This window comes from Mustela nigripes, chromosome 17, assembly GCF_022355385.1.
Source record: "Mustela nigripes isolate SB6536 chromosome 17, MUSNIG.SB6536, whole genome shotgun sequence".
Classification (NCBI taxonomy): Eukaryota; Metazoa; Chordata; class Mammalia; order Carnivora; family Mustelidae; genus Mustela; species Mustela nigripes.
Window position 1 is genome coordinate 20,863,044 of NC_081573.1, and position 25,777 is coordinate 20,888,820.

At 44.0% G+C, this 25,777-nt stretch overlaps 1 long non-coding RNA gene across 4 annotated transcripts; it reads left to right on the plus strand.

Moving 5' to 3' along the window:
- Positions 1–511: 511 nt before the first annotated feature.
- LOC132004823 (uncharacterized) lies at positions 512–25,542 on the plus strand. 4 transcript variants are annotated; one of them, XR_009400656.1, is made up of 5 exons: positions 512–960; positions 3,493–3,605; positions 10,102–10,242; positions 15,002–15,108; positions 25,277–25,542. It is a non-coding gene; the product is annotated as an uncharacterized LOC132004823 (long non-coding RNA). The 4 variants fall into 4 exon arrangements; XR_009400658.1 differs by lacking the exon at positions 3,493–3,605; XR_009400657.1 differs by lacking the exons at positions 512–960; positions 3,493–3,605 and adding an exon at positions 3,620–4,620.
- The last annotated feature ends 235 nt before the right edge of the window (positions 25,543–25,777 follow it).

Consider the following 25,777-nt stretch of genomic DNA (forward strand, 5'->3'; position numbering starts at 1 on the left):
TCCTCTCCACCTCCCTGTGTGGGAAATAAGCCTTCTGTTATTGAGCCTTCTGTTATTGGTGTTATTGGTGCTGGCACAGTGCTGGGCACACAGAAAGCACCCACTAAACAGTTGCTTAATTAATGAAAAAAATGCATGGGGTGAATGGATTCCCCAGCTCACTGTCTCTTGGGTGGCAGCAGGGCGGTGGTGGGGGAGGGCTCTCACAGCCAGCTTTTCCCTTTGTCAGACACCTGGGGTTCGGCAACAAAAGGGAGCTGGACGCCCCTTTGTTCTAAGAGCTGTGTTTCCCAGGTGAGTGCCACACCCCTCACAGCAAAAAATAGCCAGGGGTTCTCTGTTCTCACCTAGCATGGTGGCTAGCCCCCAGAAGAGGCTCAGCAAACGTGTGTTCTCTAATGAGAGAGAGGCTCATTTTCCTTCTGGAGGAAGGGCTACCTGGAAAGGAATGCACATTTTATTATTATTATTATTTTTTTTTTATCAAACTGCCGCCCTGGGATGCCCGGAGAACAGCATGTGCAGGGAGGGTGACTGAGCTCTGGGCTTCCTGTACGGCCACAGATCCTAAATGCAGACTTTCCCACAGAGGTGGAGGGGCCAGCCAATGGCTGGACCTTTATGTAGGGTCCTCTGACTACCTGTGCAGAGTTGATGTCCAAGAGAAGCCATTGCAAACAATGAACCAGATGTGGACAGGCTGGTGGTGAGTGTGACTGTGACCGAGGCGGGCTCAGCCTCAGGAAGACAAGAGAGGAACCCAGGATGGTGCAGGTGCTGAGCATAAGTTACTAGCTGGCTGAGTCTCAGAATTGGGCACGGTGACAGGGGCAAAGAGCAGGGGACCCCAGCCCCCCCCCCCCCCCAGCGCTGCTATTCAGAGGATGCAGAGCCTGGAGAGCCTGAGTCTGCCGGGGACCAAAGTCTGATCTCAACACAGCAACTGGGAAATGAGCGAAGGTACGGACAGACATATGCCAAAGACTCATACCTTCCTTGCTGTTCTGATCACTAGAAATCAGATCAGAGAGTTGTCCCCTCTTCTCCCCCAACCGGACCCAATCTGTCTGACGGGCTGTTTCAGTCCCACAGGAGACCTGAGTTCTGGGGCTCGCCTGAGGGCTCTCCCAAGGCCTGAGATACCACACTGAGCCCGGCTCTGGCTATCTGATGATTTGAGGGTTCTGATGGACTTGGTAGGGGACACATGAACGATCACAGATGAGCTTCCATCCCTCCCCCTGTTTGAGTTCCCAGCTTCTTGTACAAACACTGACCAGTCCTGTCCCCACCCAGCATTCTGAGTTGTAAGAATGAGGGTTTCTGGAGAACATGGTCTCCTGGTTTTCTTCCTTATTCTGAGCAAATACCTAGTGAGCTCAGAAGCCAGAGGCAGGCATGCTTCCAACCCTGGCAGGTACCCTCAGCGTCCACCTTGCCCTCTTACGGGCCCGGAGGCCACAGCCCCATGTGTCTGGCAGAGAGTGGCCATTTCTAGCCCTGTGCGGCATGCCCCTACCAGACCCCGCCAGGACAGCGTAAGGGCATGTGGGCAGACTGTTACGAGCTAACGTAAGTTGAGACTAACCTTTCAGCAGAACAGTTTGAGTTAAAATAAAGGGATTGAAAAAGAGTACAATGACCAAAAAAATCTATAAAAATGCAATTGCGCTAATATAATTTTATCACTTATTTAAAAATTTAGTCGACCCAAAAGACTACCAAGTGTGAAATTAAGGAACAGCTCCTCTACTTTTATGGAAATCACTCTTCCTCACTTGTCTAATAGCCTGATTTTGTCAGATCATTTATTTCCATGGTTTTAAAATGAGCTTGACAGACAGAATTTTATAACACCACTTTACTGCAAATAAGAACATCATTTTCGCTTATTAAAACTGAAGCTTAGAGAAAGCATTAAAATTAACAGTTCACTCTGCTTTAACCTTTTGAATACTGCCGTGACTTTCCACGGAAGACTGTGTGTAAAGGAGGCCGTGGGTCCTGGGATAGATGCCGGAGATAGGACGGGGCAGGGAGCCCAGTACCGCAGGGACTCGCAGAGGACACCCACCCGACTGGAAATGGCAATGCTGGTACCCAGAGAAATCCACTGCCCGGCAATGAGCGTCAGCCACCGGAAGCCTAGCACAAGACCCCAACCCCCCGCCCTGGGGACACCAATGGGGACACTTGTTTTAATGTATGGCTAGGGTTCTGCTTTTCTGCCTAGGAGGAAGGCTGGGCTCTCTGAGTCTCATGCATTGATCCCGCCTGCCTTTATTCCACAAATGCTGATGAGCACTTTTTATGTGCCAGGCACGGTTCTAGGCACGTGCGATGACTCCTGGGTTAGACCAAGTCCCTGTCCTTGGGGTACTTAGCATGTCCCAGGGGGAGACAGGCCCTAATCCAATAAGCTAATAAATGTATAAGCTCATGCCTGGGAGGGGTATGCCGGGTGCAGAGGAAACGGAAGTGGAGCAGAGACAGACAGAGAGTGTTTGCGGAGCTCAAGTGATCTCTTTCTGGCTCAGGACTCTAGACAGGCACTAGCAAGGTGGCCAAAGGCCTGGCCAGTGCAAGAGGCTGTTGTCTGTTCTGGTGCCCTGGGGGTGAGGCCTGAGGCAAAGGCATTATTAGACAGAACAGTTGGAATCTGCATTTTTGTGCCTGAGAGCTTTGTTCGAAACCTCAGAGAGCATGTCCTCAGGTCTGTCTTCAGAAGAACCCTGCCTGAGGCACCAAAGTGGGGTGAGCACCGCTGGATGGGTGCTGGGTGGGTTTGCCCAGCCCGCTGTCCTGTGTCCGGGCTGGGCTTCGTACCATGCAGCCCTTCCAATTCCTTTTCCTTCTTCCCAGCCACCCTGAATGGCCCATGTGTTTGGATATGTCTGTGCCTGGGCTTATACTTCTTCCTCTGCTCAGCGTCCTTCCTCCCCGAGGGCACACCTGTCTGCAGTCCTTCTGCAAATCGGGGTCTGGGTAGCCACATTAAGTCTTCTACTGGTGCTTTCTGAAGCCGCTGTCCCCCCCTTCCTGGAGCTCTCCCTACACCAAAGGCCATGTGCCCTCACTCCCAGCAGACTCCGCTGATACAGCCGTCAGCATGTGTTTACTGAGCCTCTGCCCTGTGTCCCGCACTGTGATGGGTGCTATGTGCGAGGCCGCTGTCTGGAGCAGAGCCATAGTCCAATGCTGGGCTACCTCTGGCTTACCCTGCAGCACCTCGGGGCTGTCTTGGTGCTGTTGGAACAGACGGCAGGGGGATGGCAGGGGGAGACTCTGCCAGGGAAGCCTCTGCCCCTTGGGTAATGTTGCTTCCTCTGAATGGAGGGCTCTCTCTATCCTGGGGACCTTCTCTGTGCCTGGCACATAGGAGGTAATCAAGAAATGATGAATGAATGGAAAATGAAAGGATGTCTCGGGATGTCTCGTTAAAAAAAAAAAAACAAGAACACGCTTGGTACCTGTTTGCTGTGTCTGTTACAGCTTCTGAGTGCTGCCGTCTCGATGCCCCTGGGGTACCCCCAGGCACAATCACTCACTCCTGAGCCCCCCTGGGCAAACATCTGTCGCTACTTTGTGTCGCAATCTGCTTACAGGTGAGTCTCTCCCCTAGCCCGAGAGCACCTGGAGGCCAAGTCTTTCTCTTCCTGGCACCTGGCAAAGGTGGTGAGCATGTGTGCGGAAGACACGTGTGTAGACTGCTCTGAGCAGTAAAGGGAATCCTCCCCACGTGGTGAGGACCTAACAGCAAAGCTGCTGTGCTGGGTTTGCAGGGGCCAGGCTTGGGGCCACTCCCTCGACACCTGTTACTCTTGCCGTCCCTCAGCAAGCCAATGAGGTGGGAACTGCTTTATTTCACAAAACAGGAAGCTGAGCCTCCAGGAGGCTCAACAGCAGGGTCAGACCACATGCCAGGTGTGGAAGAGAGTGGCGGCAGACCCAGATCCAGGGACCCCCGAATCTGGAGCTACCCCTCGGCTCTCCTCCCCCAGCCCCTGTACCCCACCCTCACCCCCCACCGTGCTCAGAGGGGCTGTCACTTTCTTGCCATGGGAGATCTCCTTTCCAGGCTCCGGGTCCAGGTTGAGACCTCTTCCTAAGGTTGTGAGCAGAGGAGGGATGGCCTTGCTCATCTCTCAGCACTAGCCCTCTGCCCCCGCCCGGTGCGACACTGCTGCCCTGCGGGCGGTGGATACCCGCTTCTCCTAGGTGTTGCGGCTGGACCCAGGCATCTCCTTCAAAAGCAGCAATCTGCCGCTGGACTCCTAGGGAAAAGGAGCTCCCAGTGCACCAGAGCAAGGACGCAGTTCCTCTGCGCACACCTCTGCCGCTGCCTTTCCTGTTGGAGGGTACGCTGACACCCTCGAGGCCCGGGAGATTGTGAATGACTTCGGTCCCTGCTCAGATCACACAGCGCCACGCGGGGGCGGCGGTGACAGGTCCTGGGGCATGTGATGTGAGTGGGAAGTGTGGACACGTCAGCCCCGTGGCTCTGCCTCCAAGAGAGGGCCCAGCTCTCAGCAGTGGGGGCAGTGACTTGCAAATGGGCAGACAGGAGTCCCCTAAGCCATCAGCGAACTTGTCCTGGAGCCACTGCATTTCTGGAAAATGGTGAGTGGTGAGCAAGGCCTGGGGTTCTGGGGGATCCTAGCTCTTCTTGCTCCCACAGCGGCTGTGATTTCAGAGCAGCGATGGGCCCCCTCCCAGCCTCGGGAATGGCATCTCCCCGGAACCAGCCCTCACCCCAGATGCGTGCTCCTTGGGTTAACCACCAGCCCATGCTGAGGGTGGCAGGGAGCTCAGCAAGCCCTGGGACATTTGGTCACAGTTCCGCAACTGCATCTGGATGGCTGAAATTCCATCTCCTTCATCTCTCCTTTGCCAGTCCCTAGAGTGCCAGGAAAACGTGGCACCACAGAGCAGACCTTCTTTATCTTTTTTCCAGAAAGCCCCAGGTCCTGCCTCAAGAGAGGAACCCAGAATTTCCTTCATTAGGAAGCAATTGGGCCAACACCCATCTCCCCCTGTTGAAAGCTTCCTTGGCCCCTCATGCTGAGCCGCCCTCCTGGTGCCCTCCGGATGCGGGCGCAGCCCACCATGACTGTGAGCTCTTAGACTCCAGAGTCCTTCCAGGCAGACTTAAATTTAAGCTGCCCTCCTGTCTGGAGGGGCCCCACTGGCTTTCGGGCAGGAGCAAGCAGACCCAAGAATGCCTTGCCTCTGGTCGTCCTGGAAGATGACCGGTCAGCCCATTTGACCAAGGTTGCACGGAACAGGCAGGTGACTTGGCCCCTGTATGTCACATGGCAGCATGGGGCAGCAGCTAGAACTTTAAGGCTGCTCCTCCCAAATAGGAGAAAGCAGAGAGCTGAGAGGGCTTGGGAATCAACTGCCTTGCTGAGTGGTATCTGTTTACAAAGGCAGGGGCTCAGAAATGCTTCCATTGTGGAGAAACAAAGCCTTGGAAACACAAAATAAGAAAGCCAGCCCTTGGCCACTCTGGGAGGGAGGGAGCCTCCCTGGGGATTGGCGCTGAGCGGCTCAGCCTGCGGGGTTCCCAGTGTATCAGGGTTTCACTGCACCTGTTGGCATAGCTTCGAGGTGATTCACTCTGCCTCCTCCTCAGGTCTCCCTGTGTCCTGGCCCGAGGGCTGCGCATCCTCGAGCACTGGGCCCTGGTGCCAAGCACACCCCCCAGATAGGCAGGACCTCACAGCCCTATGTTTGGCCTCACCGGTCTCCTGGCGGGTGACTCAGTCTCCCAGCCAAGATCTACCAGCTGCCTGGGACCTGCCAGGCAAAATTCCCAAACCCTTAGAGCAGGATTAGCGAGGAAGTCCTCTCCTGAGCCCCCTTGTGCTGCAGATTGGGGGTCTGGGAGTGGCTTTCAGAGAAGGGCAGGGTCTCTCTCTGCTTCAGTCGCCTCCAGCTGTCCCCCAAGCCTCCAGGCCCTGTGCAGCTGAACAGATGAATTGCCTGCAAATCCGGGTAAGGAAATTTACTTAATTTTGTGATGACGCTGGTAAACTCTCTTGCCATCCTCGCCGGGAAATAGCAACACCTGACAGAAATAGAAAGTTAAAACCCCTTCTTCATGCCCATCTCTTCCCTGCGGGGGCAGCTGCTGACAGCCAGGCCCTTGCACACACCTGTGGATCTAGGAGGGCCTCGACGCCCTGTGCTTGTGTGAGCATGAGGACCCTTGCTCAGACTCTCCTTTTGTGGAAGAGTGTGACTCGGGCTGATGATTCTCTTTCTCAGACCCTCATGCGCTTACCCTTGCAGAGAAGCTCAGAATTTGGGGGTGTCTTGGGCGTTCAGCCATTCCTTTGGGCAGGCAGTTTCCTGATTTTTATCCCTCTCCTCCCTTTCTCCCTTGCCCTCTCCCTGGCTCGCCCTCCCCACCCCACCCCCCGCCCACAAGTACCAGCAGCATCGCAGCAAACATCCTCGGACACCTATCTCTGCGCGGGCCTGTCCTTGTTTCTGCAGGACGCGTCCCTGATGGGGGCTGAGCTGGAGCAAAGGGACGTGCATTGGAAGGGCCAGTGTTCTCCCAGGTTGTCCTCTGAAAGTGTGTTTTGTAAACCTCAGCTGTTAAATCCCACCCGAGTATGTTGCCGGTCTGAGGGAGGCAGCCCACGAATGACAGCAGAGACCTTCTAGTGGACGGGTCTCTCCCTGCCCTTGGGAATGCCTCAGGCTGGGACCTGTCGGGGGGACCCCGACGTCCTTACCCCGAGTTCGCAAACGGACCTTAAGTGTTGTTTCTGTTCAACTAAACAAGTAAATATTTAAAGTGCACTGCGGGGGCGCCTGGGCGGCTCAGTGGGTTGGGCCTCTGCCTTTGGCTCAGGTCATGATCTCAGGGTCCTGGGATGGAGTCCTGCATTGGGCTCCCTACTTAGTGGGGAGCCTCCTTCCTTCCCCTCTCCACCGCCTGCCTCTCTGCCTACTTGTGATCTCTGCCTGCCAAATAAATAAATAAAATCTTAAAAAAAAAAAAGGAAAAAATTAAAACAGTAAAGCGCACTTGGGATCTGTCAAGATGCATTGACTATGTTTTTACCTACAGGTTTTGCTGTGTGTGGGGAGACTATAGTAAATACAGTTAGTGCTGTAACCGCTTGTCTGAGTCACGTTCTCTTGTTGAATCCCCACTACAACACTGTGAGGCTCATACAATTTTTGCTCCTGTTTTGGAGATGAAGACACTACAGTGTGCTGAACAGTGGTCCCCCAAGATGCTATGTCCGCATCCCGACCCCTGGCCCATGTAAATGTGACTTTATTTGGCAAAAAGGGTCTTCCAACATGTAAGTAAGTTGAGGGTCTTGTGATATAGAGAACCCCTCCCTCCTGGGTTATCCACTGGGTTCTAACTCCAATGACAATTGTCCATTGATGAGGCATAGAGAGGAGGCAACAATGTGAAACCAGAGGTAGTGCTTGGCCCTGGAAAGCCAGCAGCCAACTGCCAACAGAAGCCAGAAGGGGCAAGATGCAACTCCTCCCCTAGAGCGACTCAAAAACGCAAGACCTTGCCAACACCTTGACTTCCTCCTTCTGGTTTCCAGCATTGTGGAAGAATAGATTTCTCTTGTTTTAAGGCACCGAGTTTCTGGCAACTTGTTGCGGCAGCCTCAGGAAGCTCGTGCAGACACTGATTCCTGGAGGCGTCAGAAACCTCTGCAGGTTTCCCAGCACCTCAGCCCCCCTACTATGCAGCCAGTGTCCCCGGGTGTTTCGGCGGACAGAAGGAGAGTCACCAGCCTCAAGCCCTGGAGGAACCCACAGCACTGCAGCCTCCTCCGAGGACCATGGTGGGCTTTGTCCAGGGCATGCTCTGAACGCAGTGCTGGCAAGAAGCCGTGTGGATGGAGATGTGTCCCAGCATCAGCACTGCACTGGGCGGGGGGGAGCAGGTGGTAGGGGATGGCTCCAGAAGTTTCTAGAGTCTGCGAAGCCAGCTGTGCTCAGCTCTGCCTCTGGGTCAGCCCCTCCTCACCTGCCCAGCGGGAATGAGAGCAGGAAGGACTTTCTCTCAACATGGGGAACACCAGCTAGTCTAGAGGGCCAAGGGGGTGCCCCCTAGAGAGGGGATAGAGGGTCTGGCCATCGTATCCCAGGGAGGAGAGGGCAGAATGAGCAGCAGTTCTGACAGCAGAAGGACCGCTTCTCTTGCTTCCAAGAGAATCATTGAATCTCTGAGTCTCAGCTTGATTTTCTGTAAAATGGACTTAACAGTAAGGGGGCTAGAACGTGTTGAAGCATGACTGCGGCTAAGCTGGCTGCCGGTACTTCTCTCCTTCATCCCGGGCAACTCCACAAAAACTGGTAACTGGCTTATTGCTAGTTTATAAAGCTGCAATATAGAGGCGTTAACTCTCCAGGTCAAGAGCTAAGGAAAAGACTGAGCAGGACTTAAACCCAGGCGGCACATCCCTTGGAGTCCATGCGCTTAACCCCACTCCACGGTCCAAGTTGGGGAATGAGGGAGAAAACGTGTCCAAAGCACGCGCTGCCTGGTCTGGCCCGGAGCAGCGCACCCTGAAGCCTTCTACGTCAGCCACCTTCTGGTTGTGTCCCTCGCCGTCAGCTCAGTATACGTCTACAGGGAGCTATAGCAAGGCTCCCCATTGCCTGCCTCCCCTTCCACTCTATTTGGTGGCAAAGCAGATCCTGCTTTCAACTGGCTAGTGGAAGGGAGGGTGTCAGCCTCTCCCAGTGGTCAGACGCTGAACCCAGTGCAGCCCAGGTAATGGGTGCCCCAGCTGGTCCTCCTACAGGCCGGCCCCCTCCTCAGACTACAACAGCTACACCATTTACTAAGCATCTACTATGTGCCAGGCTTGGGGCTAAGCCTTCACCTGTAACACCTCTGCACGAGGAAGGGTGTAATTAATGTTCCCATTTCACAGATGAGATGACGGTGCTCACCAGATTCTGCAGAAGAGCTGACGCATGGGGTGTCTCTTCCAGAGACCATGATTCAATAGCCTGTCTTCCCCAAAATGGTTTTATTATTAAAAAACATACTTAGCATATTCCACTTAGAATAGTAGATATTTCATATCTTTTGCTTATTACAATGCACCGTGCTAAGCATCCATTATTTAACTGAGCGCTGGGTGTAATCATTCTTCAGGTGCTGGTGTGCCAGCAGTAATTTACATCCTGTGTAAAGAGTCAGGTTGTATCCTCTACCTGCACAGAGAGAGCTGACAGTGGGGCACAATATAATTGTTCCAAAAAGCCACACTTGATAGCTAATGAATGAGCGGTAAAGGATTAGAGATGGGGAGATCCACCGGCGTTTGTGAAAGGGAAATCAACAATTAGAAGAAGAATATGTTCTGTTGGCTGTCAGGGAAGATTTTTGCAAGGAAAACGGAAAAGATGATTTAGACTCAAGGGTAATGCAATGTCTGCTGCAGGTACGGGAGGAAATCCACACTTGTCGATGCATTTGAAAAACTCTTTTTAAGAAAACTTAGAAGAATTTCCTCCAGTGCCTTGAAGATTTCCCAAAACTGCGGCAGGCTCACCCATGCGTTCCCCGGCAAGCATGTGCCGGGCGTCCGGTGTGTGCAACACAGGATCTCTCTCACCTCATGGCTCGCTCTCCTCACTGAGACCAAAGGAAGCAGGCTCCAGGGAGAATGCTTTCTGGGCGCTCTTGCTTGGGAAGCAGATGGTCATGATAATCACCATCACTGCTACAACGGACCATGGGGCATCCTCTGGGAGGTTGCAAGTTACCCGTGATTTGCATATAGCACGTGGATATGGGTGCTACTGTTTTTATGACTGTCTTTATTTTACCCAGAAGGATGCTGGCCCTCAGGAGTTTAAGTTCCTGGCCGGAGTCACAAAGCCAGAGCAAGAGGCAGCAGGCTGCCTGACCCCATCTCTGAGTTCTCCCTCTATCCCGCCCCGTGGATGTTCAGACTCTGTGCTGAGGACAGTGGCGCTCTGCAGAGGCGTTTTCGGGGTTCTGCAAACACTGACAACTTCCCTGCTGTGGAAAGAGAGTTAAACTGACCGAGAATTTAAATGTACTTTAATTTTCTGCATTCCTTCTATTTCTAGGCATCAAGTTTCCCTGTACATGCACACGTGCACATGCACATGGACACAGGCGTGCACACCAGTTGTGAGTGCGTGTTTCTGTGTGTGAAGTTCGCGGTCCTGCTGTCTGTGCCCAGGTCCCCGCTCAGCTGGCCACTGCAGGTGAGTGAACCCACTGGCCTGCCCCCTAGTGCCAGTGGCTGCAGCAGCCTGGGCTTGTCCTGATTTCACTTCTCTCTTTCCCCCAGTTCGATCTGAAGGCCCTGGAGAGGCCCGTGGAGTTCAGGCATTGATCAGGATAGCCTGTTCCTTTAAATAAGTGACCTCTTTCCCAACATCCTCCGGTGGGGACAAAGCATTTTTCAGATAACCGAAGCACGTGGATGGTTTATACATTTTAACTTTACTCAGGAAAAAGCTCTCTACGATCAAGGGGGACACTGACTGGCCTTCTCTGGCAGAGATTAGTGACTTCCATTGCGCCTTTCTTTGTGTCTTAGGCATTCCGGGGGGTTTCACCTCCATCGTATCTCAGTGGTGGATGGGGGGCTGAGAGCGGGGACTGGGCATGGCTCATATGCACAGAGCATGTTCAGGGGACCCGGCTCAGCATCACCTGCTCATGGCCCTTGTCTCTCTGTCGCCCCAAGATCCCCACGACTCAGGATGAATAGTCCTAGTTTCGAAACTGAGGCTTTGAGCGGCCTTCCTCTCTGTCACCTCTCCCTTAACCAGATTTGGACCCCAATTCTCGTGCATTCTGTTTATTCAGCTTCCCTGCAGGGTCGGCCGAGTGAGCTTTCGACCCTGACTCTGGGTTAGAGACCTGGGTCATCTCCTGCCAGTTATTTTGTCTAGCTCTTTTTCCCTTTTTAAATTTCCTTTTAAGTTTGTAATTTCAGGCTCACAGAAGAGTTGCAGGAATTCTCATATTCCCTTCGTCAGATGCCTCAACTGTTCCCGTTTTCCCAGATTCATCCTCTTCTCTTTTCCCCCCTCTCCCTCTCTTTCCTGTCTCTCTCTCCCACACTATAATCACGTGTCCGCACATGCATTCTAACTTCTCTGAACCATTTGAGAATGGATCGCAGACACGATGCTCTTTTACCCCGCCTAATGCTTCAGCACGGATGTTCTAAAAGCAAGGACGTTCACTTGGATGACCACAGGAATCCGAAAATAAACAAAAGTCAGGAAATTGAAATCCATACAGTGCTGTTATCTAATCCACAGGTTTTACTCTGATTTGGCCAATTATCTGAATAATGTCCTTTACAGAGAAAGAAAACTCCAGAGCACTCGCTGTTTTTAGTTCTCACGTGTGTCCAGGCTCCGTTAAAGGGGAAGCCATGCCTCAGGCTTCCTCTGTGTTCATGCCACTGACTCATTTGAGGACCGCAGGCTGGTTACTTTGCGGAATGTCCTCAGTTTGGGTTTGTCTGGTGTTTTGTTAGGGTTAGCTCCAGGTAATGCATGATGAGCAGAAACATCACGGCAAGTGCTTTGCTCTTCTCAGCAGGTCCCAACGGCCCATCCTCTGTGTGGGCCACGCTAACTTGGGCCGCTCAGTTATAGCGGTGTTGCTGGGCCTCCCCATACTTAAGCTACACTCTTGACTTTGTGATTATTACGTCGCTTATGGGGGGATACTTTGAGACTGTGTAAATATCCAGTTACCCCTCCGATGTTCATCCACAGGTTTTAGCTTCCACTGATGACTCTTGGTTGCTTCAGTTATTATCATGATCAAGGTTGGCGGAAGGTACTTCTCCTGATTCTGTTATTCTTTCTCCATTAACTAATTGTCTTTCTACTCTAAGGAAGAGCTAGCCCCACTTACCCACTTATTATTTTATATCAATGTAACTCGTGGATTTTTGTTGCATCCAACGTGTCATGGTTCTCTATCATACTCATTTTGATGCTAGAATGGTCCCACATGTGACCAACGGGTGTCCTTTCAAACTGGCTTCTTTGTCCTTTTGATGTGTCCCCATCATTCTCTGAACATTTCCTTCCTTTTTGGCACAAGAAGATGTTCTAGGGCTCATCTTATAGTTTCCCTGTCCCAGACCTGGAATCAGCCTTTCTTTAAGGTGCCCTGTTTACCTTTAGTGGAGAGTGGCATATAGAAACCAAGATCTGGGTTCTAGGTGTGCTCATTGCCACTGGGATGTCATTGCTTCTAGGCCCTCTGTATGTACATGTATGACATCTCTCTCCTTTTCTTTCTCTCCTCCCTCCTTTCCCCACTCTGTTCTTTTTTTAAAACCATGAGTTCATACTTATACCTTCAATTCCAATCAAACACTAGTATATCTCCACCTCCCCTTTCAAATTTCATAACTCTATTCTCCAACAATGAAAAGCCTGGCTTCAATTGTCCATGATATATTTATTTGTTCAAAGAACAACTACCTGTGATTATTTTTATCAGCTCTTTTAATTTTACCTTCAAGTTACTTTTTAATTGTATGGGTAATAGATGAACATATGGTTTCTGAAAAACCAAGTTAAAATAGGAAAAGTACCTTTTTTCTTTAGGCATCCCGTCTAGCCCCAGATCTAACCACTATTGTCAATTTTGTCTGAAGCATTCCAGACTTCCTATGTCTTTATATACCCACAGAAATTAGAAATGTGACGTTTCAAGTTATCTTTATATAGATGGTTTCATGGTCTGCACTCTGATTGTCAGTTGGGTAATCTTAAAAAAAGAAAAAAAGAAAAAAACTCTTGGAGATTTTTCCTGTCAGTACATACTCATTCACTCCATTTCAGCTCAACTGCAAGAGCAGTAGTGTCTGAGTATTATTTTAGCACGTCCAGACTGTGTGGTGCAGTACCGAAAAAGAATGCATAGCCATCTCACGCACATGTGCAAATATCTCCCCAGAGTCCCTGCAGCAAAGCAGGATTGTTGCATCTTAGGGCATTCACATTTTGCAGTTCAGTGAAATATTGCAAACACATTTAAAAGTGGGTGTCGTGGGTGTCACACCACTTACAATGAATGCTGATATCCTCTTGGGGGTCCCAGGAGGGGGGATGGCCCCTGTCCCTTGGTCGAAGGTAGGAAATACACCCTCCGGGCTGCAGGTATCTTGAAGCATGAGGCTTTGGACAGAGGCTCCATCTAACCTTTGGTTAGAGCAGGGGGCTAGCTGGGGTAATTGTTTTATGTGTGAGAGGAGGGCTCTTTTAGTATAGTACGGGAACACGGTTATTGGCTGTAGTGCACGTCTTAGGCACCAAGAGGCACTTCTGTTACGAGGCAAAAAGACCAGCATGAGTTTTTTTTTCTTTCCTTCACTCCCTCATCTCCTCCCTTCTTCCCTCCCTGCTTCCTCCCTCTCTCTCTCTTTCTTCTTTGCCCATTTTAAAGTTGGATTGGAGAGGATAACAGCAACTTGAAATTTTAGCAGCAGCATTTCTTGTAAGAAGAGCTTCTTGTTTCCTCATCTAAATCACAGACGCAATGGCCCTTCTATTTGCCATTTTTCTCCCATATAGCAATTTCCTGCATATCATCTTATTTTAGCTACTCACCCATCCAATAAGGAAGGGGAGGCAAGTTTCCCCCACTTTGCAAACTTTTCTTACTCAAGGTCACACAGCCTATACTGAAACCAGGACTCAAACCCAGACCTTCAGATTCCAATCCAGGCCTTTTTTTGAAATAAGACTTTTTTTTTCCTTTTCTGCTGACTGACAACAATTGAAACATATAGAACGTAGAGAAAACAATCTTAAAATCACTTATAATCAACATTGTCATCCAGAATATATCCTTATATATTTTACGCATGCAACAAAATTATTTAGTGTTTTTATTTAAGTGCTTTACATTGTGAACATTTTCCAAAGCTACTATTTTTCCTTTAGAAAAGTTCAAATGGCTGTATAATATCCCATTGCATGGATAGGTCATAATTTGGGCAATCACCCATAGTTGGATTCAGGTTAATTTTATGTTGTCATTGTTATATGTAAAGTTTTAAATAATACCCCTGAATGCAAATACTTCACAATATCACTAAAAGTGGAGTGAAATCATTATGCACATGTTTAGGCTCTTAATACCCAAAACCCAGTTCTGCTCCAAAGTAAGTCTACACAGCAGCCATGAAACAACTGGGTGTGCTGCTGTCTTAGACCTCCAGTGTAAAGAAATCATGATTGAATGTAGACACATCAAGTTTCCAAATGAGGATGAGGAAAGCAGAGTTGGCAAGGTGAAATAAGCTTCCTAAGGTCACAGAGAGGGGATTCAGCTCCCATTCCCACTGCTCGATGAACAGGAGTCAGCTGCTCTCCCATATCATCTGCACACGCCTGACCTTGGCAAAGGAGGCATGGAGCCCCCGAAGATGATATCCTATGTCATGTGGACATGCTTCTTCCCCCATCACTTCTGTTTCTGCTATTTGAGATTACTCATCCCATATGCAGGCAGCTGGATGGTCACCCCAGAGACAGCTGGCTCCCCTGCTCACCTCCCTATGACCCGGCAATGTTCTGAACATTATATGATATAGGATATGATGCCTGATATGATGATTGGTGAGACCCAGCGGGACCTAGCCTACCCAGCTGAACCCAAGGGTGAGCAGACAGATGATATGAGTGACGAAGGCAAAAATGCCACGGACTTGTTCTAAGTGATGTTTGCAGATGGGTAACAGTATAATCATGGGTTGAGTTAACAGCATGAACTAGGAATATGTTAGGTGCCAAGACTGTAATTGTGCTAAGATCAGACTAAACAAATGAGAGTTGTGGTTCCTCTAAATGTAGTGGAGAAAAATTGGTAAGTGATGAACATAAAGCACTATAATATACTTCTCTGAGTCCACACAAAGTACATCACCCTATAACCTGACCTACAGCTATATGAACATTCTCATTATTTTTATTGAAGGCTTTAGAGTTGGTTTCAGAGAGCTCTCTAGAAGAGACAAGTTTGAAGTGAAGATTTGAAAACCAGAGTTGTCACGTGTGAAAGGAGACAGCTGGCCACCTGAGTAGGTATGTAAAGGCATTTAAAAAGTATGGCCTGGTAGTTCCTTGGAAAATGAGATTACCCATGTAATTATCTATGTGGGTTATATACTTTGAATTAGTGTCTAGTTGGAGTCAAATCAAGGTGGTACCACAGGGCAGCTCATATAATGGAAGCAAAACACATGGGTCCAATGAACTTCGCAGGTTTATGGAATAGCTCACTATTCCCCAAGCTTTCCGGGTGATAAGTATCACTATCTTAGCCATTTTGATTCAGTGGGTCAGAATGGTGCTTGGGAATATATCTTAGCAAGTATTTCAGGTGATTCCATCAAATCACCTTTGGATCTTGTTAAAGTACACTTTCTGAATCTGCATGTCTGGGATGGGCCCTGAGCGTCTTCATTTCCTAAAAGCTCCCAGGTGAGGTTGATGTTGCTCCTCTAATGACCACATTTTGGAAGGCAAGAATATAGACCAGGACTCTCAAACAGGTGATCCATGAGCTATATATGATCACAGATGTGCTTACACGTTTTTCAAGTTTTATGGGCAATATTAAAATTATGGAAGACTTCCACTTCTAACCGTGATGAAGTAACTGGAACCAGACTCGCTCTTTTGCCACAAACAATTATAAAACTAGACACAATATATAACAATGATTTTCAAGCAATAGAACATAGATAACATAGAACAGTGATTTCTGAAAGAAGGGAGATTCAAGAGTTATTTAGCGCTCTCCCTGGGGAGAAGTTACAAACATAACACAGCAAGCTGATATCCAAATAAAGCATAGTAGGTCTGCTAAGCTAAGGAGACACCAGTCAGAGTTTGCATCACCTCAAGTACCTGGAGTTTGCTCAGGGGAACATCAGAGAAAGGGAACTGTGTATGTGTATGGGGGTGCCACCTAAGTTCATGGCCAAAGGCCAAGCTGCCCATGCATGGAGATTGCCTAGTGCTTATCAGAGAGCAACTGTTAAGGACTGAAATCAAAACAGAGAGACTAGGTCTGAATAGTGATGGTACAAGAGCAGTCTTGTGTGGTTACTTGACCTTTCTACTTCCATTCATTTTTGAATATACAGTGGTGTTGTCCAGAGGCCACATGATATGTTGTATCATAACAGACTGATGCAGAGTCAGATATGAGACCCTACCCGTCTTTTATTTATTAAGTAATTTTATTAAATTAATAAATAAAATTAATTAATTTTATTTATTTATTAAGCAGAAAGCTACTCTGTAAAAATACTAAATTATGCCATTCTTCTCATTAAAGTTTTTCTAAGTATGGGCCTTCCTTCCCCTCCTCTTCCTCTTCTTCCTTCTTTATAAGTCAATAAATGGGTTAATAGGTCAATAAATTTAAGAAGTTCTCAGCTACAATTTCTAATATAGTAAATATCAATAGGTATAATTCCACTTCTTTGGAGTTCCTGGAATTTTCAAATAATGTGAAGGAATATTGAGACCAAAAAAAAAAAAAATGAATACTACTAATCTTGCCAACATAGAATTGCAGTCCCCGATTGAGAAAACAATGATAATGGGTAGACCAAAATTTTGGGAAATAATGACTAAATCTTAGCAAATTGGATAAAATATAATGACTTAAGTTAGAAAAGTTTAGCCACCACTAATAAAGATGAATATAAAGTAAGCCATCAGAGTCAAATTGCCTAAAACCAAAGCTGAGAAAATCTTGAAATCAGCCAGATAAAAAAATATGCATTGTATACAGGGGAAAAATAAGAAGAGGAACTGACTGCTGACTTCACATCTGAACTAACAGAGGCCAAGCAACAATTGAATTACATTTTTAAAATGGAAAAGAAAAAAATATCTGTCAACTAAGATTTTATTTCCTTAAAAAATTACCTCCCAAATGAGGATGAAATAAAGATATTTTCTAACAAATGAAAATTTTTTAAATTTATCATTAGAATACCTAAACTGCCTTTGAAAACCTTTTTCATCTTGATATTTTCAGTTCCAACTTAGAATCTGGTATGGTGTGGGTATTTTAAAAAAAATTGTTGAATTAATTTTGTCATGGGCCACCTCTAAAATTAATGCATTCATAAAACCAAACTAAGTTGAAGGAAAATAAAAAAGAGTATCTATACTGCACAAAATGCTTTAAAATGTTATTCAAGCTGAAGGGGACGTTACAAAATGGAAATTTAAATCTTCATGTAAAGAATAAATGGCACCAGAGTTGGAAATGAGTCTGCAAAATAAAGTCTATATTTTTTGTTCTTTCTATAATTTACATTTACTTAAAATAAAACTGATTGCTTAAAACAAAAATAATAACATTATAGAGTTGCATTTAACATATATGGGGAAATAAAAGACAATTGTGGAAAGGATATGCATGAATAGATGAGGTTATACTATTGTGAGGTTATTTTCTTATAATATAAGAAGTGTTAAGTGTCAGATGTGAGGCGTGAAATACAAAGAGTTATAATGTTGAATTTAAAAAATACTGATAATTTATAGATGAATCTTATCAGCTCTATGACAACCACCAAAAAATAAAAGGTCTAACTGAAAAGCCAATAGAGAAAATAAAATCCTAATGTAGAACTCCTAATGTAGTAAGCCTAAAAGAATGCAAGACATGAGCAACGAGAGAGAGAGAGAAAGAGAGAGAGAAAAGACTAGATAAATGGAAATCAAATGGTAATATGGAAGACTTAACCCTCAAATGGAAAATAATTACATCAAGTGTGAATGTACTAAGCACCTCAGTTAAAAGACAGAGAATTTGACTGGACCAAAAAAAAGCAAGAATCAATTATATGCTTTCAGTACAGATACATCTTAAATATAAATAACAAGATAGATTGAAGATGGAAAAAAACATGCCATGAAAACAATAATAAAGCTGGCATAATTTTGTGTGTACCAGACAGTTAGCTTTCAAGACAAGGAATATTATAAGAGATAAAGAAAAACATTATATAATAATTAAAGGAATAATTTGCTAGGAAGATAGGATAATCTTAGGTATTATGCCCTAAATCATAGGCAACAAAATTCATAAAGAAAAAAATGGACAGAAATAAAGGAGGCAATAGACAAATTCACAATCATAGGGAAATTTGACATTCCTTTCTCAGTAGTTGACAGAAATAAACAGATTGTTGATAAAGATATAGAAGATCTAAACAACAATATCAGCAAACTTCATATAATTGACATTTATAGAAATATACCAAAGCACTTGCAGAATACATAGTTTTTTCAAATACACATAGAATAGTCACTAAGATAGTCCATATTCTAAGTCATAAAATAAGAGTCAACAAAATTTTAAAATACTGCAGTCTTAGAGTCACTTTCTGAAAAATCATGGGATTAAATTAGAAATCAACAAAAAGATAATATCCAGAAAAAATCTCCAAATACATTTTTAAAAGATTTTTATTTATTTATTTGACAGAGATAGACAGAGATCACAAGTAGGCAGAGAGGCAGGCAGAGAGAGAGAGAGGGAAGCAGGCTCCCCGCTGAGCAGAGAGCCCAATGGGGGGCTCAATCCCAGGACCCTGAGATCATGACCTGAGCCGAAGGCAGAGGCTTAACCCACTGAGCCACCCAGGAAACCCAGAAATCTCCAAGTATTTTGAAATAAATTAACAATTTTCTAAATAATGCATATTGATAATTCATATCAATAAAAATATTTTGAATGTAATGAGGATGAAAATACAACACTTAAAAATTTTGTAAGATACAGCTAAAGCAATACTTAGAACAAAATTTATACCTTTAAGTGTCTATATCAGAAAAGAAAAAGGCTTAACATAAACTATTTGTTTCCATTTTAGAAATATAGAAAAGGAAAGTGAAATAAGCCCAATGCAGTAGAAGAAAAGAATTAATAAATATAAAACCAGACATAAACAAACAGGAAAGAAACACATTGAGAAAACTGACAAAGCCAAAGGTTGGTTCTTTGAAAAGGTTAATAATATAGATAAAATTTACCAGGAGTAATTGATGAAGAAAGAAAGAAGCCAAAGTACCAAGATCAGAAATACAAATAGGGTTGGGACCCCTGGGTGGCTCAGTGGGTTAAGCCTCAGCCTTTGGCTCAGGTCATAATCCCAGGGTCCTGGGATCAAGCCCCACATCAGGCTTCCTGCTGCAGGAAGCCTGTTTCCTCTCTCTCTGCCTGCTTCTGCCTACTTGTGATCACTTTCTCTCTCTCTCTCTCTCTGTGTCAAATAAATAAAATCTTTTAAAAAATAATTAAAAAAAGAAATACAAATGGGGTTATTAATACCTATCCTATGGAATATTGATACATATCCAAAATAATAAAAAATGTTTACCTTAAAGGATAATAAGAAATAATAATAATGATGATGAATAATAAAAATATTATGAAGAATTTAATGCCAACATAGTTAAGAGCTTATGTGAAATGGACAAATACCTTCAAAAACAAAATCTTATAAAATTTAATGAAGAGGAAAAAAAATTTAATGAAGAGGAAATAAAAATATTGAATAATCCTATACACATTTAAAAAATTGAATTTATTATAAAGAAACCTCCCAAGAAAGAAAACTCCATGTCACAGTGATTTGCTATTAAATTCTATCAAACATTTACAAAAGCAATAATTATAGTACTACACACACATTTTCCAAGAATATAGGAGGGACTATTTTCCTACATGCTTTAGGAGACCAACCTAACCCTGGTATCAAAAGCTGACAATGTCACTAGAAGGAAAGGAAATTATAGACCAATATGTCTCCTGAACATACAAAATCAAAATCCTCAACAAAATATTAGTGAACTGAATTCAACACTGTGTAACAGGTATACTATAGGATTGCAAAAATATTCCAACATTGAGAAAATAATAAAAGTAGTAACATATTATAGTATGAAGTAGAAAAATCACATAATTATCTCCAATGAGAAAAATAACTTGATGGAATATAAAACCCATAACAACTCTCAGCAAGTTGCAAATAGAAGAAAACTTTTTCAACCTAATGTTGGGAATCTATAAAAATTATAGAACAACTGTTATTCTTAATGGTTACAGACCACGTGTTTTCACTGCTAAATTGGGAACAAGGCAATCTCATCATTTCTCTTCAGCATATACTGGATGTCCTAGCCAGAGCAATAAGGCAAGAAAACAAAATAAAATACTTAAATATTTAAAAAGGAGAAATAAAAAAATTATTAAAAAATGACATGGTTGGTTGCATAGGAAATCCTAAGGAATTTATAAAAACCTGCTAGATCCAAGACTTATTTAGCAAGGTTGCAGAATACAAGATGATTATGCAAAATTAGTTGTATTTGTATATAATAAATATTTAGAAAATAAATTACAGATAAAATATGAATTTAATGAGAGCCATGTAAGAGTTCTACATTAAAAACTATAAAACATTATTGAAAGAACTTAAGGGAAATCTAAATTAATGAAAATATACATCCTGTTAATGGATTGGAAGATTAGGTAGTGTTAAAATGTCCATTTCTCCAAATTGATCTATAGATTCATTAAAATTCCAATCAAAATCTCAGCAGGCTTCTTTTGTTTGAATTAAGAAATGATCCTAAAATTTGTCTGGAAAGGCAAAGGATCTAGAATAGTAAAACAGTTTTTATTTTTATTTTTTTATTTCAAATTTTTATTTGAATTCTCGTTAGTTAACATATAGTGTAATATATTGGTTTCAGGAGTAGAATTTAGTGATTCATCACTTATATAGAACACCCAGTACTCATCACAACAAGTGCCCACCTTACTATGCAACACCCCTTTAGCCCATCCACCACCCACATCCTTCCATCAACCCTCAGTTTGTTCCCTATGGTTAAAAGTCTGTTATGGTTTGCTTCGTTCCTTTTCTCTCTCTCTCTCTCTCTCTCTCTCTCTCCCCCTCTCTCTTTTTCCCCTTTCCCTATATTCATTTTTTTCTTAAATTTCACATTATGAGTGAAATCATATGGTATTTGTCTTTCACTGATTTATTTCACTTAGCATAATACACTCTAGCTCCATCCATGTCAATGCAAATGGCAAGATTTTATTCTTTTTGATTGCTGAGTTTATATATATATATCACATTTTATATATATTTATAAATATATTTATATTTATATAAAAATATATATCACGTCTTTATCCATTCATTAGTTGAAGGACATTTGGGCTCTTTTCATACTTTGGTCATTGTTGATAATGCTGTTATAAACTTTGGGGTGCATATGTCCCTTTAAATCTGTATCTTTTGTATCCTTTGGGTAAATACCACATAGTACAATTGCTGGGTCGTGGAGTAGTTCTATTTTTAACTTTTTGAGGAACTTCCATACTGTTTTTCAGAGTGACCGTACCAGTTTGCATTCTCAATAACTGTGTAAGAGTGTTCCCCTTTTTCCACATCCTTACCAACATCTACTGTTTCCTGTGTTGTTAATTTTAGCCAGTCAGACAGGTGTGAGGTGGTATCTCATCTTTGTTTTGATTTGTTTTCTCTGATCATGAGGCTGTTGGGCATGTTTTCATGTGTCTGTTAGCCAACTGGATGTCTTCTTTGGGAAAATGCTTATTCATGTCTTCTGCCCATTTCTTAACTGGGTTATTTGTCTTTGGGATGTTGAGTTTGATAAGTTCCTTATGGATTTTGGATACTAACCCTTTATCAGATATGCCATTAGTGAATATCCTCTCCCATTCTGTAGGCTACCTTTTAGTTTTGTTGCCATTTTGTTGAAGAGACTTTTTCCAGTGGATATTCTTTCCTGTGCTGTCAAAGATTAGTTGACCATATAGTTGTGGGTCCATTTCTGGGTTTTCTATCCTGTTGCATTGATCTATGTGTCTGTTTTGTACCAATATCATAATCTCTTGATGACTACAGCTTTGCAATAGAGCTTGAAGTCCAGAATATTGGTGCCTCTAGCTTTGCTTTTCTTTTTCAGAATTGCTTTGGCTATTTGGGGTCTTTTGTGTACATCCCTGTCCTGTTCCTGACCAAAGAGGAAACACTCAATTTCCCCCCATTGAGAATGAGATCAGCTGTGGGTCTTTTTTATATGGTCTTTGTGCTACTGATATATGTTCCATCTGTCCCTACTTCGTTGAGGCGTAAAACAATTTTTTAAAGGAACGGTCTTGGAGGATGTACACTAGCAGATTTCTGAGATGCTACAGAAACTAGGTATTTGTATAGAACACAATTCTTTCCACACTTTGTTCTCAAGAAATATATTGAAATGGGTCATAGGTTTGAGCATGAAGCTTAAAACTATAAAACTTATAGAAGACAACACAGGAGAACAATTTGCCACTTGGAGGCAGATAAATATTTCTAAGGGTACAGAATGCCTTAGTTAAAGAAAGATGACAGATTGTACTTCATTGAAATTAAAATTATTTGCTTTTAAAAGACATTGACAAGGAAAGGAAATATCAAGCCACAGACTGGGAAATATTATTTGCAGCACATATATCTGAGAAAGACTTGTATCCAGATTATATAAACCTCTCTTTCAACTCAGTAATAGGAAAGCAAACAACCAATAAATAAGAGAAAAAATGTTTGAACAAACAGCTCACAAAAGAAGATATACAGATGGCCAGTGAGTATATGGAATGTTGCTAGACACTGTTCGTTATTAGGAAAATGAAAATTAATGGGAGATGCCACTCCCAAGAGAATCTTGAAATGACTAAAATTATGAGTAACATGGCTAATGACTAAAATTAAAAAGACTAATAGTAACAAGCGTTGGTAAGAGTGTCGAACAGCTGGAACTCTCCTATATTACTGGGCCAGTGGAATTGAATGAGAAATATAAATGGTGCAATCATTTTTAAAGACTTTTTGGCAGCTTCTTTCAAAATTAAGCACACTCCTGCCAAATCAGCAATTCCATTCCTCGTTTTTTACCCAAGAGAAGTGAAAATACATGTTCCTCAAAAGCCTTGTCCAGAAATGTTCATAGCAGATTTATTTGTAATACCTTGGATCTGGAGAGAATCCAAATGAGAATGGATAAATAATTATGACACACATATACAAAGGAATACTATTCAGTCATAAAAAGAAACAAATAAAATTATTTTTTTATTTTTGTATTTTGTGAGTATTACTACTCACAAGAGCACAGATGGATTTCACTGACATTATGTTGAGTGGAAGAGGTTAGGTAGGAAAAAAAAGATTCTGTATGTTTCCATTTATTTTAAATTCCAAAATAGGCAACACTTATCTGTGGGGATAGAAAGCAAACCAGTGTTGAACTGGAGCTGTGGTGGGGCTGAGGAGATTCACCTCAAGGGGCAGGAAGGAACTTTCTGGGGAGATAGAAATGTTCTCTAACTTGATTAGGTTGCTGGTTGGGCATATAATTTGGTCAGACGTCATTGACTTCTATACATAACCTGTACCCATTTTACTATTATAAACTAGACCTGAATAAAATCCATTTTTTATACTGGGGCATTTAACATAAAAATCTGAATTTTGGACACCTGGGTGTGGGTGGCTCAGTTAGTTAAGCGTCTGCCTTTGGCTCAGGTCATGATCCTGGGATCCTGGGATTAGACCTTGCATTGGGCTCCCTGCTCCACGAGGACCCGCTTCTTCCTCTCCCTCTGCTGGTCACTCCCCCTGCTTGTGCTTTCTCTCTCTCTCTCTCTGTCAAAATTAAAATCTGAATTTTAAGATTCTCTTGAAAACCCAGACCGAGGCAGGCATTCCCATATCTCGACAACCAGGTGGAGCTAAGCCATGGCTATTCCATTCAGATGCGATAAGCATCTCTTTCAAGTCTCCACAGATTTCCCTCCCTCCTTATTCATGTATGCTGCCATTTTTTTTTTTTTTTTTTTTTTTTTGCTATCTGTTGAATGCCTTTTGGTCTCTGCTTTAAAATTAAAAAAAAAAATTGTTTATTTGTTCATTGATTTATTCAGGCAGCAATTTTTCATCATACCTGTTGTCAGTCCCCTGGATTGCCCATTTCTTCTGCCTGAGATGAACCCTCCTCTTTAATTTGAGCTCACAGGGACAGAGGGAACTTACAACAGATTACTATCCAGGCCATGCCTACAGACCTTTCCCTGAGTTTACCTGTGTTTAGCTCAGGGGGTCGAGGTCCTCTATTTTGGTTTCCTTGGCATAAGGGAGAAAGGTCACAAAGAAGGTGGGCAGGGTCACTGACTTCTGACCATCCCTGACTCCTGGGCCTTTTCCCAACCATCACCTCTGGGACGGAGGAGGGTGTGACGGAGGTCGAATTATAAAAAACCCAATCAGGGGATATAAATCACAGCCCGGAGTTAAAGAAAAGTGGGATTTTATAAAATAGATCATTATTGTATGGCTTTGGCTGTGTAAATCATTCAGTTGTAGCTAACGTTGGAAGTAAATGCCCTTAAATCAGAACATTTTCTGTAGGAATTCCCGGGCACGACTTGTAAAGCTGCTATAGGACCCAATTGGAGTTATGTAAATCCATTGCCTCCCCTATAAAGCAGTTGAATGTTTTAACTAAATCTAATTCTTAAAATAATGATTTCTGAATCAAAACTTTGCTGGGAAGATTTACAGGCAAGTTTTATAAATCAGCGGCAAGATATATAACTCAGATCGTGAGAAGTGCAGATTTATAAATCCAACTTGTAAATCAGCAGAAAAAACATCATGTTTTACACTAAATAATATTTTTACAAACGGCACCTCGTACATCATGCAATTGCCACAAATCTTTCACACTGGAGTCAGGCTACATAATACAAGGCTGAATCACAAAGGAAATGGAGGCCCGGGTGGTGATGTGGGGATGAGGACATGGGGTTTGGAAAAATGCTCCTTGGTCCCCCTCATCACTAGAGATGGGCGAGGGGCTCTGGGAATTGCACACGGGCTCAGGGGAACGTGTCATTTCCCCTGGCAGCCTGGGGCAGCTGCATGACTGTGAGTGAATTTCATCCCTGTCTCAGCTCTCGTCTATAAATTGCAGACAATAATCCCTTTGCCACAGGATGGTTGCGGAATTAAATGAGATAATGTCAGTAAAGCAATGAGCTCAGGGTCTGGAAAATACTGAGTGCTTCATAAATGTTCATTGTCACCTATGGGTATATTATCAAATTCATAATAATAATATTTATTATTATTATTTTCAGTCTACATGAGTTTCGCATCGTAAGGGTCATCAAAGAGGAAGTTTCGGAAGCAGGTGCTGTGATGGGGCTTTTGGTTCCGGGACAGCGGAGCCTGGAAGCTGGCTTACGCCCTCCTTTCCCAATGACATCACACAGGACTGTGATTCCCAGTATTCCCCCAGTTTCCGGCTGCAAGAACTTCTCCCAAAAAGCCTCCTCATGGCCATTTGTTGAGACTTGACTTCCATGCAGAATTTAAATAAAAGCTAATGTTTTTAAGAAGCTTGTTACAAAAGTCATACATTTTTATTGCAGAATATTTGGAAAATAATGAAAATCACCAATACTCTTGCCACCCAGAGATAATCACTGATAACTTTGTGGTTATCCTCTTAAAGTCTGTTTCTATGCATACATTTGCATACATACATTTAAAAAAAAAAAACCAAAAAGACTGTGCCGTACAGGTTGTCTTGCAACTCCCTCCAGCCCTCTGCCCCCACCCCACGCACATTTAACTAT